Genomic DNA, 13,442 nt, shown 5'->3' on the forward strand with positions numbered 1-13,442 from the left:
CTTGAGAAGTTTAATTTAGACAGAGTCAAGCCCGACGACTCCAAAAAGGAGGACGAAGAGAAGAGGAGGTACTGTCTGAAACCAAGGACATTCGCTAACTGGTTGCAGGCATTCGCCATCATGGCCAGCGTGATAGGTGAAAAGACCCCGGAACATTGCTCGGCATTGTTTTGCTATATGGACGCTATAGGTGAGGCTCATAGCGTGTATGGAGGGAACGCGTGGCTGCGCTACGACGAGCAGTTCAGGCAGCGCAGGGCAGTTAGGCTGGCTCTCAGGTGGGATCATAAGGATATCATCCTATGGATGTCCCTAATCAGTTTTTTTTTGGGGTGAGGCAAGGGAACACCCACCTCTGGACTGCCGGCCGGAAAGAAATGGAGGGTATGTTGGCAATTCAACGAAGGATCTTGCAAGTTTGGGGAGTCCTGTCATTTCAAGCACGAGTTCTCCGGTTGCGGGGGGAACCAACCATTGTCTTGGTGGTTTAAGAAAGGAAAGCATGGCGGCGAGGTTGCTCACAAGAGGGATGGGCATGACGGTGAAGGAAGTAAGGATGCGGCCTTTCCTAAATAGATACCCGGATAGAGAGGTGGCTCGGGTTCTAGAGGAAGGTTTTTCTGTTGGTTTCAGGATTCCATGTTCATTGGCGGTGGTCCCTCCAATGGCGCGGAATTTGAAGTCGGCACTACAGAATCCGGGGGTGGTTTCGGAAAAATTGTCAAAAGAGGTGGCTTTGGGGCGTATGGGTGGGCCTTTTTCTGAAAACCCTATATGGGAGTCGGTGGTGTTGGATTTGGGGGTGGTGCCCAAAAAGGAACCAAACAAGTTTTGCCTGATTCGTCACCTCTGGTTTCCGAAAGGTGGTTCGGTGAACGATGCCATAGATCCTGAAGCTTGTACGGTTTCTTATACATCCTTTGATGCGGCGGTCGGATGGGTTAGGTGCTATGGGCATGGGGCACTCATGGCAAAGTCGGACATTGAATCGGCATTCCGACTGCTACCTATGTACCCAGAGAGCTTTTGGCTGTTGGGATGCTGTTGGCAGGATGTCAGTTTTATGTGGACCAATGTTTACCCATGGGTTGCTCCATCTCATGTGCCTTGTTTGAACTGTTTAGCTCATTCTTGGAATGGGTGGTTCAGGATGTATCTGGATTGGATTCCGTGATCCATTATTTAGATGATTTCCTGGTCGTTGGCCACCTTCCTCCAGTGTGTGCGATCCTCTTGGCCACGTTGCAGCACATTGCAGAAAGGTTTGGGGTCCCATTGGCAGCGAACAAAACGCAAGGCCCAAACAACAGAACTTAGTTTCCTGGGCATTGAGATTGATACCATTGACATGGAGTGCAGGTTGCCGAGGGAGAAGGTTGAAGGCATGGGCGTCCGCAGCAGGGGGCAAGGGGGGTCAAGTGCCCCCCCCTGGAATCCCCAAGGTGTTGCCGCCGCCGCCATGCTGCTTTTTTTTTCTGAGTCCGCTGGCGGCTGCATCCTCCGCTCTCTCCTCTGGATCACAGCGCTGCCTCTGTGTTCGGCGGCCGCTCTGTAACACAGCTCGTATGATAGTAGAGAGAATCACGTTCCGTCTATCACATGAGCCGGTCTGGGGGGGGCGGGACTGTGTTACAGAGCGCCCGCCGACCACAGCCATCCAGCGCTGTGATCCAGAGGAGTAGATGCCCATCCGTGCCACAGTGCCTGGATAGGAGGATCGAGGGGGGGGCTGCAGTGCTCTCCTCCACCACTGCAGTCTCCTGCCACCCCAGTGCTCTCCACCACCACACTCTCCTGCCCCCCCCAGTGCTCTCCTCCACCACTGCACTCTCCTGCCCCCCCAGTGCTCTCCTCCACCACCGCACTCTCCTGCCCCCCCCCCCAGTACTCTCCTCCACCGCCGCACTCTCCTGCCCCCCCCCCCCCCCAGTGCTCTCCTCCATCACTGCACTCTCCTGCCCCCTCAGTGCTCTCCTCCACCACCGCACTCTCCTGCCCCCCCCCAGTGCTCTCCTCCACCACCGCACTCTCGTGCCCCCCCCAGTGCTCTCCTCCACCACCGCACTCTCCTGCCCCCCCCCCCCGTGCTCTCCTCCACCACCACACTCTCCTGCCCCACCCCGGTGCTCTCCTCCACCATCACACTCTCCTGCCCCCCCCAGTACTCTCCTCCACCACCACACTCTCCTGCCCCCCCCCAGTGCTCTCCTCCACCACCACACTCTCCTGCCCCCCCCCAGTGCTCTCCTCCACCATCACACTCTCCTGCCCCCCCCAGTGCTCTCCTCCACCACCACACTCTCCTGCCCCCCCCCCCAGTGCTCTCCTCCACCACCACACTCTCCTGCCCCCCCAGTGCTCTCCTCCACCACCACACTCTCCTGCCCCCCAGTGCTCTCTTCCACCACCACACTCTCCTGCCCCCCCCAGTGCTCTCCTCCACCACCGCACTCTCCTCCCCCCCAGTGCTCTCCTCCACCACCGCGCTCTCCTCCACCACCGCACTCTCCTGCCCCCCCCCAGTGCTCTCCTCCACCACCACACTCTCCTGCCACCCCCTCCAGTGCTCTCCTCCACCACCACACTCTCCTGCCCCCCCCCCAGTGCTCTCCTCCACCACCGCACTCTCCTGCCCCCCCCCAGTGCTCTCCTCCACCACCGCACTCTCCTGCCCCCCCCAGTGCTCTCCTCCACCACCACACTCTCCTGCCCCCCTCTCATGCTCTCCTCCACCACCACACTCTCCTGCCCCCCCCCCCCCAGTGCTCTCCTCCACCACCGCACTCTCCTCCCCCCCAGTGCTCTCCTCCACCACCGCACTCTCCTGCCACCCCCCTAGTGGTCTCCTCCACCACCACACTCTCCTGCCACCCCCTCCAGTGCTCTCCTCCACCACCACACTCTCCTGCCCCCCCCAGTGCTCTTCTCCACCGCCGCACTCTCCTGCCCCCCCCAGTGGTCTCCTCCACCACCACACTCTCCTGCCACCCCCTCCAGTGCTCTCCTCCACCACCACACTCTCCTGCCACCCCCTCCAGTGCTCTCCTCCACCACCACACTCTCCTGCCACCCCCTCCAGTGCTCTCCTCCACCACACTCTCCTGCCCCCCCCCCACAGTGCTCTCCTCCACCACACTCTCCTGCCCCACCCCACAGTGCTCTCCTCCACCACCACTCTCTCCTGCCCCCCCCCCCCCAGTTTTCTCCTCCCCTGTTCTTGCTGCTCCCCAGCTCTCCCCATCCTTCTCTAGCCATTATCCCAGTGCTCTCCCCCCCTGTTCCCCCCAGTGCTCTCCACTCCGCCCAGAGCTCCCCCCTGTTCCCCCCCCCCACAGTGCTCTCCACTCCCCCCAGTCCTCTCCCGCCACCCCTCCAGTGCTCTCCTCCACCAGCACACTCTCCTGCCACCCCCTCCAGTGCTCTCCTCCACCACCACACTCTCCTGCCACCCCCTCCAGTGCTCTCCTCCACCACCACACTCTCCTGCCACCCCCTCCAGTGCTCTCCTCCACCACACTCTCCTGCCCCCCCCCCACAGTGCTCTCCTCCACCACACTCTCCTGCCCCCCCCCCAGTTTTCTCCTCCCCTGTTCTTGCTGCTCCCCAGCTCTCCCCATCCTTCTCTAGCCATCATCCCAGTGCTCTCCCCCCCTGTTCCCCCCAGTGCTCTCCACCCCGCCCAGTGCTCCCCCCTGTTCCCCCCCCACAGTGCTCTCCACTCCCCCCAGTCCTCTCCCCTCTGTGCTCTCCCCCCGTTCTCCTCCCCAGTGCTCTCCCCCCTGTTCTCCCCCCAGTGCTCTCCCCCCCAGTGCTCTCCCCCCCAGTGCTCTTCAGCTCTCCCCATCACTCTCCAGCCCCCACCCCAGTGCTCTCCAGCCCCCCATTCTCCCCACCCCTGTTCTTTCTGCCCCCCATTCTCCCCACCCCTGTTCTTTCTGCCCCCCTGGTGCTCTTCAGTCCCCCCAGTGCTCTCTACCCTCCATGCTCTCCACCCCTGTTCTTTTTGGCTCCCCCCAGCACTCTCCACTCCCCACCCCTGTACTCTCCACTCCCCCTGCATTTTGCCCCCACCCATGTGCTCTCCACCCCCCATAGTGCTCTCCAGTCCCCCGTGCTTTCCACCCCTTTTCTTTCTGGCCCCCACTGGTGCTCTCAAGCTCCCCCCATTGCTCTCCACTCCCCCCTGCTCTTTGTACCCCCCAGTACTCTCCAGCCCCCATGCTCTCCACCCCTGTTTTTCTGCCCCCCAGTGCTCTTCACCACCCCACACTCTTAGCCCCCCCAGTGCTCTCCACCACGCCACACTCTTAGCGCCCCCAGTGCTCTCAGCCTACCGTGCTCTCTACCCCTGTTCTTATTGCCCCCCCCAGTACTCTCAAGTTCCCCCCAGCGCTCTCCGCTCCCCACCCCTGTGATCTCCACTCCCTATCGCTCTTTGCCCCCACCCATGTGTTCTCCATCCCCGCCAGTACTCTTTGCTCCCCCTTCTCTCCAACTCCCACTCAGTGCTCTCCACTTCCCCAGGACCAGAGGGCAGGCTGACTGGGGCCGGAAAATGAGGACGGCTGAAGATGCAGGTGGCCAGGGACCACTCCATCTCACAGCAGACAGATCCTCTGGAAGGAGCACCGTCCCCATCCAAAACGAGAACAGACCCTGCCTGCTGCTGGCCGTCATGGATATCCTGCTGGCATGCAAGGTACTGTACTGAGCATCAACAACACACCTTCCCACAGACAGGGACTGCAGACTGGGATATGGGGCACAGGAGGGGCTGCAATGATGGGCATAGTGAGACTGCATTCACGGCACAGTAAAGCTGCATTTGATGGGCACAGTGAGGCTGAATTTGATGGGCACAGTGAGGCTGAATTTGATGGGCACAGTGAGGCTGCATTTGGTGGGCACAGTGAGGCTGCATTTGGTGGGCACAGTGAGGCTGCATTTGGTGGGCACAGTGAGGCTGAATTTGATGGGCACTGGTGAGGCTGCATTGAGCTCTTGCATCAAGTCTGCAGTCTCTGTCCATCTCCTGTAGCATGTCTGCAGTCTCTGAGGGAGTCTGGAGAGGAGTCAAGAGTGGGAGCGCCGCCGGGATGGGGGTCATGGGAGAAGTCAGACTTGTGTGGACTGTGGACAGGAGACTATAGGATAAAACCAGAGCCACCAAGCTGGAGCCGACTGACTGACCCCTCTACAGTGCACCTGAGAGGAGGTCAGTGAAAGCACCGCCAGGCCAGTCGGGGGGGGGGGGGGGGTCACTGATGTAAGGGGGGGGGTGAATACGATAATGTAAGGGGCACTGATATAAAGGGTCTCCTGATTATATTAGTAACCCACCTCCCTTACCTTAGAGTATTCTTTCTGCAGAAGGTGCACCCCCCCCCCCCCACGTTCTGAGTTTCTGGGGTCCCCCTTGATGATTGATCACTTACCACTATTAACTGGAATTTGAATATATATATATAAAGCCCTATGTGATTTCATATCTATATCTAATACTCTCTTCATCAAATGTGCTTTAAAATGCATGTTTTTTTCCCTTTCATGAACAAGAAAATAATGACGTTATGCTGTTGGGCTGGTATAATAATGCTGTGAGGCTGGTATGAAATTTTTTCCAGCGCTGGTATTTGAAAGCATGGGCGTCCGCAAAGTTACTCAGGTGGCTGCGTACCATGCCCATATTGCCTAGAGAATGTACATCTTTTTACATTGCAATACATCTGTTGTTGCCATATTTTTATCTTTATGAAAACAGCCAATACAGTGACAGTATGAGATCAAAATATGGCCACAACAGATGTATTGCAATGTAAAAAGATGTAGATTCTCTAGGCTATATGGGCATGGAACACAGCCGCCAGAGTCACTCCCAATACAAAGTGAAGATGAATTATCTGTTGTATAACACATATGTATTACCAGTGGAAAGATTTTCATGAGATTGCCAAAAAGGGGCGGAGCATTAGTGGCCTTGAAATTATGCCCCCCCTTGGAAAAAGTTCTGCGGACGCCCATGGTTGAAGGGCTCAGAGTGGAGATTCGGGAGATGATGGGGCAGCAGAAGGTGCAACTTCGGAAGTTGCAGTCGGTCTTGGGTAAGTGGAACTTTACATGCCGCATTATTCCAATGGGCAGGATTTTTGGACGACGGCTGTCGGCGGCTACAGCGGGGGGTGCGGGCACCGACCCATTTCATTCGACTGACCAGGGAACATAAGGAGGATTTGAGAGTGTGATACACGTTCCTGGAGACTTCCAACGGACGATTGGTTTGGATGGATGGGCCGGTAAGTCATTTAGACTTAGAGTTAGTCACAAATGCGGCGGGGTTGACCGGCTATGGAGCTTTTTTGGCTTGGCTTGGCCTACACCAGTGATGGCGAACCTTGGCACCCCAGATGTTTTGGAACTACATTTCCCATGATGCACCACTACACTGGAGAGTGCATGAGCATCATGGGAAATGTACAGTAGTTCCAAAACATCTGGGGTGCCAAGGTTCGCCATCACTGACCTACACCATGGGTGGAAGCAAGATTCACGCGAAACATGGTACTGCTGGAATTGTTTCTGGTGGTCCTGGCGATGGAAATATGGGGTACAGCTTGTCAGAATTTGAAGATCAGGTTGAATTGTGATAACTTGGGGGTGGTACAGGCAATCAACCACATCATCTCAGCCGGTGATCCGGTTATCGCGACACCTATTATTTCGAATTTGAGGAATTTTATTTTTTCGTATTTTCTTTCGTATTTTCGAATTTATGATTTTACAAATGTACTTTTTAAATAATTTTTGAATTTATGAATTTTCGGATTTTCTTTCGTATTTTCGAATTTACGAATTTGCGATTTTACAAATGTACTTTTTTTTATAATTTTCGAATTTATGAATTTTTGAATTTTCTGATTTTCTTTCGTATTTTCGAATTTACGAATTTGCGATTTTACAAATGTACTTTTTTTTATAATTTTTGAATTTATGAATTTTTGAATTTTCTGATTTTCTTTCGTATTTTCGAATTTACGAATTTGCGATTTTACAAATGTACTTTTTTTTTATAATTTTTGAATTTATGAATTTTTGAATTTTTGGATTTTCTTTCGTATTTTTCGAATTTACGAATTTGCGATTTTACAAATGTACTTTTTTTTTATAATTTTTGAATTTATGAATTTTTGAATTTTCGGATTTTCTTTGATATTTTCGAATATCCAAATTTGCGATTTTACAAATTTACATTTTTTAATCGTTTTCAAATTTATGAATTTTCGTTTCGTTATTTTTGTTATGCGATCATAACAAATGACCCTAAAAACTAAAAAAAATTAAATAAAAGCAAAAACAATCAAATTTTTCGGCACTGCACGTCCAGAAAGCTCCACCGCCTAAGTGTAGTTTATTAAATTGAATGGCGCTACCGGTGCATTTATTTTAAATCTGCCTTAATCCAATTTACAATAATCTACACTTAGGTGGTGCCGCTTTCTGCTTTTTTGTTTCTTTTAATATAAACCATGTATACTCCCACTTACAGCGATTCCGTTTTTTTCCCACCGGCACATAAACACAAAAAAATAAAAAATGTGATAAAAAATGTAGAACAACGTAAAACACAGAAGCAGAGCCGTCACCGGAGCCAACGACCCGGGCCAAGGTGATTTTCTTTTCAAAACGCGTCGGGAAAAGATTGATTTACCTTCTACAAAAGATAATTGCAGAATGCTCCGATCTGTTTATTTTATTTTTTTATGCCGTTTTCTCTAAACATAATTAAATCCTGAATGGCCGCGGGCAACATTCGCTTGGAGCCAAGGGCTGGTAAAGCGGGACTCCATTGTCTTTTATGGCCTTCGTTCTCCAGAAAGAGGTCCCGTCACAAAGACTTTACCTTCCCGCTGTGAACTAGAAGATCGCACTTCTTTCAGCATTGCCAGAGAAACGTCAGGAAATCGCAGAATGATTTCTACTGTACCTAGTTTGTGCCGTTCCAGCGGCATCCGAAAATATCCATCGGCAGCCCTTCCCTAGGAATATAATCAAGTGCGTTTTGGCGGTGGCCGTCGAAGGCTTTGGAATGGGCTGTAGGTGAAGGAAGCGGCTCCCTCTCCATTAGATTACAGTTTCAGCTAATGGCACCACATCAAACATCGGACACATCAGAGCACGCCCAAGAGAGACCAGTGATCAGCCACCCCAAGTCCCAGGTGCCGTCGAATCCCAGCCAGAACAGCAGCTTTGTGTTCTACAAATGGGGCCAGGAGGATTCCCATTGGCCAGCACAGCAGCGGGCTGGACTATGGACCCTCCCACCAGCCAGAAACCATTTAAAGAGCCTACGTGTGTTGCGGGAGTGCTGCTCTACAGGGCTCAGAGGGCTTTAGATCCCAGAAGCCCAACGCAAAGGAGTCCACTGAAAGGACCGCATGCTGCTGCAGGGGAGAAGGCCACAATGGCTGCTGGCTGGGGAGCTGCGTTGTGCCGCTGGGAAGCCCCCAGAGGGCCATTTGCATTTCTCAGACTGTTGAGACACCAAGAGGTGCAGGCTTGGGAGGCAAGTCCAAACCCCCCGGCAGACTACTTTTCCCCTGTTTCCACTCAGGAGCCGGACCTAATTTTGATGTACACCAATCAATTGTAACACTATGACCGTCCACCCAACATTGAGTAGATCCCCATTTTGCCGGCAAAACCGCCTTGACCCAACAAGTCATGGACTCCGCTAGACAAAGAATCTCACTGCTTCCACCGGCTTGCCTTCTTCCCATACTTTATCCTGGTGTCCAGAGGTGTAACTAGAACCTTCAGGGCCCCAGTGCAAGAAACCATGAAGGGCCCCCCCTGACCTTTGGTCCCTGGGTCCTTCCCTCCGAGCCTGGGGTCCTTCCCACTGATTAATTCCATTGCAGGGCCCTTCATTATGATCTCACAGTGGGACCCTTTCACACGTTCTGCAGCGGGTCCCCTTCCTGCCGTCTTGGGTTGGGTTTCCTCCTTTTCTTCAAGCCAAACCCCAACACTTCAGCACATTTTTTTGTAGTATACATATATTTTGTGATTAAATACAATTTTTAATCATGTGGATTTAATCACCAGAGTCTGCATCAGAGTTCCCCCTTTACATCTGAATCCACAGAGTTCCCCTTTAAATCCGAATGCAAAGAGTTTCCCCTCTACATCTGAATCTACATAGTCCCCCTTTACATCTGAATCCACATAGTTCCCCCTTTACATCTGAATCCACATAGTTCCCCCTTTACATCTGAATCCACAGAGTTCCCCCTTTACATCTGAATCCATAAAGTTCCCCTTAACATCTGAATCCACAGAGTTCCCCTTTACATGATACATATATTTTGTGATTAAATAACAATTATAATCATATGGATTTAATCACAATAGTCTACATCTGAATCCACAGAGTTCCTCTTTACATCTGAATCCACAGATTTCCCCTTTACATCTGAATCCACAGAGTTCCCCTCTACATCTGAATCCACAGAGTTCCCCTCTACATCTGAACTCACAGAGTTCCCCTCTACATCTGAACTCACAGAGTTCCCCTCTACATCTGAACTCACAGAGTTCCCCTCTACATCTGAACTCACAGAGTTCCCCTCTACATCTGAACTCACAGAGTTCCCCTCTACATCTGAACTCACAGAGTTCCCCTCTACATCTGAACTCACAGAGTTCCCCTCTACATCTGAACTCACAGAGTTCCCCTCTACATCTGAACTCACAGAGTTCCCCTCTACATCTGAACTCACAGAGTTCCCCTCTACATCTGAACTCACAGAGTTCCCCTCTACATCTGAACTCACAGAGTTCCCCTCTACATCTGAACTCACAGAGTTCCCCTTTACATCTGAATCCACAGAGTTCCCTTCTACATCTGAACTCACAGAGTTCCCATTTACATCTGAATCCACAGAGTTCCCCTCGACATCTGAATCCACAGAGTTCCTCTTTACATCTGAACTCACAGAGTTCCCCTTTACATCTGAATCCACAGATTTCCCCTTTACATCTGAATCCACAGATTTCCCCTCTACATCTGAATCCACAGAGTTCCCCTCTACATCTGAACTCACAGAGTTCCCCTCTACATCTGAACTCACAGAGTTCCCCTCTACATCTGAACTCACAGAGTTCCCCTCTACATCTGAACTCACAGAGTTCCCCTCTACATCTGAACTCACAGAGTTCCCCTTTACATCTGAACTCACAGAGTTCCCCTCTACATCTGAACTCACAGAGTTCCCCTCTACATCTGAACTCACAGAGTTCCCCTCTACATCTGAACTCACAGAGTTCCCCTCTACATCTGAACTCACAGAGTTCCCCTCTACATCTGAACTCACAGAGTTCCCCTCTACATCTGAACCCACAGAGTTCCCCTCTACATCTGAACCCACAGAGTTCCCCTCTACATCTGAATCCACAGAGTTCCCCTCTACATCTGAACCCACAGAGTTCCTCTTTACATCTGAACTCACAGAGTTCCCCTTTACATCTGAATCCACAGAGTTCCCCTTTACATCTGAATCCCCAGAGTTCCCCTTTACATCTGAACTCACAGAGTTCCCCTCTACATGTAAACTCACAGAGTTCCCATTTACATCTGAATCCACAGAGTTCCCCTCGACATCTGAATCCACAGAGTTCCTCTTTACATCTGAACTCACAGAGTTCCCCTTTACATCTGAATCCACAGAGTTCCCCTCGACATCTGAACTCACAGAGTTCCCCTCGACATCTGAACTCACAGAGTTCCCCTTTACATCTGAACTCACAGAGTTCCCCTTTACATCTGAATCCCCAGAGTTCCCCTTTACATCTGAACTCACAGAGTTCCCCTCTACATGTGAACTCACAGAGTTCCCCTTTACATCTGAATCCCCAGAGTTCCCCTTTACATCTGACTCCACAGAGTTCCCCTTTACATCTGAACTTGTGGCAAGAAGACAAGCCGGGGGGGGGGGGGGGGGGGCAGTGTTGTGATGCTTTGGGCAATGTTCTGTTGGGAAACCTTGGCTCCTGCCATTCATGTGGATGTTACTTGGCACGTTCTACCTGCCTAAACATTGTTGGTGACCAAGTACACCCCTTCCCGGAAACGCTCTTCCTGGTGGCAGGGGTCTCTCTTGCACTTAAAGGATCGGCTACTGAGGGCTTGGTGCCCAGATACCACAGCGTACCTTCAGAGGTCTAGTGGAGTCCGTGCCTGGACGGGTCAGAAAAGGGGGAGCTGCTCAATCTTATATCAGGTCGGTCATCATAACCCGATGACCGATTGGTGGAAATCTTCTACTGAACTAAACCCCGTCCACGCCCCGAAGAACAAAACAATAAATCGCTCTTTAGTTCCAGGTTCTCACGTGGTGAATGTTGCATTTAAGGTGATATTTTTGCCGTTTTTTTTGTTTGTTTTGCTTTGTTGTTCAGGTGCCAAGCTGAGGCCGAGCTCCACCAACGTTACAAACCGTCCCGGGTAATTGCAGAACAATCATCTACAATGCCATAAATTAAAGACATTATTATTTTTTTGCTGGAGCAAATTATTTGTTGTATGTCTGCACGCTCGGCCTTGCTGTGTAATGGGGTTATGTAAAGACGTGTGATGTGTAATAAATTCAAAACAAAGCAATTATAGGAAAACATGTAATTGTGACGTGAAGGAGCCGCCGGTGACTTGGCGGTAAAGAGATGGAAAAATGGGTTGTTATTTATTTATTTATTTATTTCTCTTATTCCTGGTTGAGCTTCTTGTTTTATATCGTTTTCGCGATTCTCTTGCACTCGTTTCATTGGGTATTGCTGTTCATTAATGCAAAGGCCGAAACGGAAACCCTCCGGCTACAACCCAATGTACTGGGCATGCAGATACGAGGTCAAGAGGTTTCGTTTTATAAGTCTGTGTGACTTGTCACAATAATCTGCAACAGTATGATTTATCTATACAGCTCCATCTTATATCCATTAAATGTTGTCCTCAAGATCCAGTCCAGTGACTTGGCCTAGGCCTGAGATGATGTCATCAGTCTTCTGCAGGCAGGAGGAAGCATTTCCTCATTCTCCCCTCCTCCGGTGATTTTACCTAGGTTGGGATGATGTCATTAGTCTGCTGCAGGCAGGAGGCAACATTTCCTTATTCTCCCTTCCCTCAGTATTGCCTAGGTTGAGATGATGTCATTAGTCAGCTGCAGGCAGGAGGAAACATTGCCTCATTCTCCCCTCCCACCAGTGACTTGGCCTAGTCTGAGATGATGTCATCAGTCTGCTGCTGGCAGGAGGAATCATTTCCTCATCCTCTCTTCCTCCAGTGACTTTGCCTAAGTTGAGATGATGTCATTAGTCTGCTGCAGGCAGGAGGAAACATTTCCTAATTTTCCCCTCCCCCGGTGACTTGGTCTAGGCTGAGATGATGCCATCAGTCTGTTGCAGGCAGGATAAAGCATTGCCTCATTCTCCCCTCCTCCGGTGATTTTACCTAGGTTGGGATGGTGCCGCTAATCTGCTGCAGGCAGGAGGCAAAATTTCCTTATTGTCCCTTCCCTCAGTATTGCCTAGGTTGAGATGATGTCATTAGTCAGCTGCAGGCAGGAGGAAACATTGCCTCATTCTCCCCTCCCACCAGTGACTTGGCCTAGTCTGAGATGATGTCATCAGTCTGCTGCAGGCAGGAGGAATAATTTCCTCATTCTCTCTTCCCCCAGTGACTTTGCCTAGGTTGAGATGATGTCATTAGTCTGCTGCAGGCAGGAGGAAACATTTCCTAATTTTCCCCTCCCCCGGAGACATTTCCTCATTCTTCCTGACCCCAGTGACTTGGCCTAGGCTGAGATGATGTCATCAGCAGGATGACACATTGCCTTATTCTCCCCTCCCCCAGTGACTTGGCCTAGGCTGAGATTATATCATCAGCCTGCTGCAGACAGGAGGAAGCATTTCCTCATTCTCCCCTCCCCCAGTGACATCGCCTAGGCTGAGATGATGTTATTAGGAAACATTGTCTAATTTTCCCCTCCCCCAGTGACATGGTCTAGGCTGAGATGATGCCATTAGTCTGCTGCAGGTAGGAGGAAGTATTTCCTCATTCTTCCTAACCCCAGTGACTGGGCCTAGGCTGAGATGACGTAATTAGTCTCCTGCAGGCAGGAGGAAGAATTTCTTAATTCTCCCCTCCCCAGTGACTTGGCCTAGGTTGAGATGGTGTCCCCAGTCTGCTGCAGGCAGGAGGAAGCATTTCCTCAGTTTCTCCTCCCCCACTAATCAGACCCCAAAGCTGTAACCGTAGCAGGTTGCACGATGTGAGGAGGAGCAGCAAAGTCAAAAACTGCTGCTGACTGTGTTATCGCTGAGCTGCCACCCGAGTCCAGGAAGTGGATGATGACCCCGGAGGACATCTGAACATAGGTGGCACCATCCTTCTG

This window comes from Lithobates pipiens, unplaced genomic scaffold (assembly GCF_037356315.1).
Source record: "Lithobates pipiens isolate NorthernLeopardFrog02 unplaced genomic scaffold, aLitPip1_a1.2 Scaffold_19, whole genome shotgun sequence".
In the NCBI taxonomy this organism is placed as follows: domain Eukaryota; kingdom Metazoa; phylum Chordata; class Amphibia; order Anura; family Ranidae; genus Lithobates; species Lithobates pipiens.